This window comes from Aegilops tauschii, chromosome 3 (genome assembly GCF_002575655.3).
Source record: "Aegilops tauschii subsp. strangulata cultivar AL8/78 chromosome 3, Aet v6.0, whole genome shotgun sequence".
Lineage (NCBI taxonomy): Eukaryota > Viridiplantae > Streptophyta > Magnoliopsida > Poales > Poaceae > Aegilops > Aegilops tauschii.
In genome coordinates this window covers 521,323,473-521,327,202 of record NC_053037.3, presented here as the reverse complement: position 1 = coordinate 521,327,202, position 3,730 = coordinate 521,323,473, and the positions used below count along the sequence as shown (strand labels likewise).

At 45.1% G+C, this 3,730-nt stretch overlaps 1 long non-coding RNA gene across 1 annotated transcript; it reads right to left on the bottom strand.

The window, feature by feature from the left end:
• Positions 1-1,624: 1,624 nt before the first annotated feature.
• Positions 1,625-3,425, bottom strand: LOC109780767 (uncharacterized). The gene is made up of 3 exons (XR_002237108.4): positions 2,876-3,425; positions 2,046-2,153; positions 1,625-1,943 (listed from the first exon to the last, which is right to left on the bottom strand). It is a non-coding gene; the product is annotated as an uncharacterized lncRNA (long non-coding RNA).
• Between the last annotated feature and the right edge of the window lie 305 nt (positions 3,426-3,730).

Below are 3,730 nucleotides of genomic sequence, written 5' to 3'. Positions count from 1 at the left end.
GCAGGAACATGGTGTTTTTCGCATGCATTCTCTCCGAAAAAATTCCGGAAGGTCCAGAACATTTCCGGCACCCTCCAAAAAAATCCAGACGTGTTTCAAAACTTTTCCGGCATGATGGTTTACTCTGAAACAATTTTCGGTTTATCATAAACACTTTTGGTTCTCTATCTGAAACATTTTCAATGTCTCTGAAACTTTTCTGGTGACTTCTCTTAGACTCCTTTCCCACTGCTCAGCAGATAGTTGACTCTTAAGCGTGTGACCCAGTGGCGAAGCCACGTTAAGCCTGTGTAGTCGTATGACTACACAGGAATTTCGTAACAAATTGACCCAGGCTGCGTACAACACGCCTCTGAACAAAAAACTGTTGGAATTTGACTACAGGCCCATGTATCATCTGATTCGTGTAACAATGGGCTAGGATCTTGTAAAGAAAAGGGCTAGGTGGTACAGGAATAGGAAGTCCTAAATATCTTCCCTGATCGTAATGCATCGCAGAAATCCCTTGATTTTCTCCTTCGACTTCTCTGCCTTCCCAACTTTCTCCTCGTCAGTTCAACCTTTTCTCCCTCCGCCACAGCCTCATCCTGTCCTCTGCCTGCGATCTTTGGCCAGGGCGTGAGGCGTGAGACAGGGCCATCTCCGGCCGTCCGGCGAGCCGCGAGCGACTCCTGTCCTCCACCTGCGATCTTCGGTCAGGATATGAGCCGTGAGGCATGGCCACCTCCGGTCGTCCAGTGAGCCGCGAGCGATGGACCGTCAATGGTGTGTCGCATAAATCGATCAATATTGCTGTATTGGTCATCGGGTCCAAAGCCAGAACGAGGCCATCTGCCCTTCCCCTTCTATTCGTAAGTTCTGCCTTTTGTATTGCTATATGTTTTTTCTCTTCCAATCATTGTCTCATACTGAAATTTATTCCAATATGTTATGCAATATGCATATATGTATCAAGATATGCATGATCACAAAGGATTGCTGCCATAAATATTTATATAAGTCATGAAGTATTATGTTTTCGTTGGCTCATAATGTAACATAAAGGGGATAAATAAAGGGATACAAACTTATCTAAAAAACCTTTTTTGCGGGTACAAAGAAAATTCATTAGAAAAGATTGACATCACAATGTTTTGATCCTGTCACCGCCACTGGTGTGACCTCGTAGGTTGGGTGAAATATAGACATGACCGGAACTCTTTCCGATCAATGATCAATAGCGAAACCGTGGACATTCATATTGATCCCTATACCCACACGAATGGACATCCATTTGAGCCAATAAAGTTCACAAATTTTTGTTGGAATGTGTGTTTTATGTTTGACTTCGCACAGCTGACTTATCGATATAGTTTATAACAAATGATAAGTTCTAAACTATAGGTTATGTGGCATCCTAGCCAATATAGGCGTTATCCTAGGAATAGGATTTGTGATGCAAGAATTGTATCGTTTTATGCCTATGTTTTCTGTCCATTTTTTCACCGAATTTGGTACTTGTAATGAATCAGTTTTGAATCTGAAGCATGTGCACTTCGTCTATACTCCCTCCGTATCAAAATATAAGACGTGTTTGGACACTATGTTTTGATATGGAGGGAGTAAAAGAACCGTGACACACGGGTACAGATGTAAGGTCTTGATATAAGACCAAGAAGGCCATACAAATACATACAATCCATTACGACATCGTTTTAATTATCATAACACGCACACCGTCCTACAGTATATTCACAAGATACTAGTACAGTCTCATTTTCGTTTTTCACCAGGACCACACACATTGCACTTGCATCCCTCGGGGCTGCACTCAGCAGTCCAAGTGCACTCAGGGCAAATATGGAGAGCCTGGCGACAAACGAACAGGCAACCTGGACGATCACACGGTAAAGGCGTCGGTTTAATTGCTCCTGCGCAATAACTCGACACCTTTATTATGGCCCCTGAAAAATATTTACCATTAACAAACTAAACGAGTCACACATCATGGCCATAGTTTTCTTGGTCGAGTTGTTGAAGCAACACACACATCACAGAAATAATACCTGGTGATAGCAAGAAAAAGGCGAGCATCAGGAGCAGCGTCTGTGTAGTCTTCATCTTAGCTAGTACTAGATGTGGTGTTGATAGGGACTCGGATCTCCTTTCTCGCTCTAAGTTGCAAAGTAGTACACAGATCAATGGCAGGCCTTCTTACAGTGACTGATGTCAATACATGACATTTTTAACCATGAATCGGATCAATACCAAATTAACAGCAATTGAGAGAACTGGTACTTATCTGTATATGCAACCCTTAATTAAGAGTATAGATGTGTATTACACAAATGCACTCTAAAAAAATGGAAGTGTATAATGTCCAAAGATTGTTGCTGCACCAAGCTTTTTTGTCATTCATCTGCTATGTTGGTTATGTTTTTTTTAGTAAACAGTTCGACTTCATTAATGCTCTACACAAGCTACATCGGATCAAAGAAACTAAAAAAGCGAACATAAAAGAGCCCTGGCAAAAGCTAAATTACACCTAAAAATGAACAACGAAAGCCCGTGTATTCAACTTTTGTATCTCGGTGTTTCTCTATGCTTCTGAAAAAGAAACTCGCTCCAGCTAGACTAACCTCAAAAGGTTTTGAAAATCCATATCAGTGGCCCAACTCAACCCACTCCATTGATTATCTAGCAGAAGAAATATGCAGTGGAGGAAAGACCGTGTAATCTTTATTTTAAGAACTAATATGCATCGAAGGAAAGACCGTGTACCACTATAAAATAGGTTTCGGAATCATTCAAGAGCCCCAAAGCTCTGTAAATCAAGAAAATGGAGGAGGGGAGAAGTGGGTTTCTGAGGAGAGAGGAGGACCGGCTGGCTACGTACCAGAGCAGGATGATGCCGTGGAGAGGGTGCCGGCTCGAGGACGTCGAGTCGAACTCCTCGAAGACAGCAGGTGATCGTAGAAGTGCGGTCGGTAGAGCTTGGAGGCGGAGGAGAGTCGGGCGTTGCAACTGGACTCCGCACACCGTACTTCCTTGGGATAAGCAGTGGGGTGTCGGGGCGGCGCTAGGGATGGAGGTCGGAGCGTTGGGTGGGGCGGCAAGCAAGCTGGGTGCGGATCCTTGATCTGGGCAGGGGGCGACGGCCGGTGGAGGCTGCGGCCAAGAATTAGGTGGGATCATGGCCAGGAAATCTAGCGCGCAGGAGCTCTCGTCAGGAAGATGGGACGGGAGACGGCTGAGGAGGATCGGGAAGAATCTGCTGTCTATTTATTGATGATGATCCTTGCAGTGCATGCCATGCGGGCGCCGACCGGGCCGAGTGGCTAGCGCTGCGGGGCTACAAGTAATTCAGTGCTTTTTTCCATCTTCTTCCTCCCTCCTGAGTGGTCAGTGCATGCATTATAGACTTGCAGTCCCAAACTAACAGACCACTGTCGTAGTTATCACGCACTGGTGCGTGCAGACTGGTGGTGGTTGGAGGGTGAGGAAAGCATGGTGAGAGGGTTGCAACGCCTTGCCGTTTAGAAAAAGGCGGAGGGAGACCCCGACCCAGCTCCAGCACACGAGCCTAGCAACTTTGGAAGATTACATGTGATGTAATGTACTACCTGTCCGGTTGCTGACTCCAAAGCCAGGCTCAAGCTTTGAGCCGTACGTACAAAACATAAGCATCACCGGAGATTTTTTTTTCTAGTCTAGCTAAAAAATGCTCACGACTCCGGTTCTTGTTTGGTAC